This window comes from Varanus komodoensis, unplaced genomic scaffold (assembly GCF_004798865.1).
Source record: "Varanus komodoensis strain SLA01 unplaced genomic scaffold, ASM479886v1 scaffold1, whole genome shotgun sequence".
In the NCBI taxonomy this organism is placed as follows: Eukaryota; Metazoa; Chordata; class Lepidosauria; order Squamata; family Varanidae; genus Varanus; species Varanus komodoensis.
This window is the reverse complement of record NW_025335268.1, coordinates 117,494,561-117,494,999: the sequence shown is the minus strand read 5'-3', so window position 1 is coordinate 117,494,999 and position 439 is coordinate 117,494,561.

The window sequence follows — 439 nt, the reverse complement described above, 5'->3', positions numbered from 1 at the left end:
TGTTCCTTCACCATGTTATTGTACTTTTATACTATTGTAGTTTCTAAGCAAGATTTTCACTCTTTTTTTTTTTTTAGCTTTTACTCTTTCTCTTGGCTTTCTTACTTCCTGCCTACTTTTTCTCCCAAGAAGACTATTTCAACCTGTGTTGTTGGATTATCTGCCAGTTCCAGAATGTTCTGAACCAGACCTACCATTCCTCTGATTGCTATGAATAATTGACCAACCTGGGCTCTCTCAACCACTTAAGCTACTGCAGGATAGATAATTCTACCATACAAATCATTCCAATTTTCAAGAATGAATGATCAGCTACTGTGGCATTGTGGTCAAGTATTCTTCTTCTTCATTCATAGGATACCTGGGAGATACACTGGGCAATAATGTGACCTTTCACAATGCTTTCTGGGCTACAATTTGATATTGAGTAGGAACTACA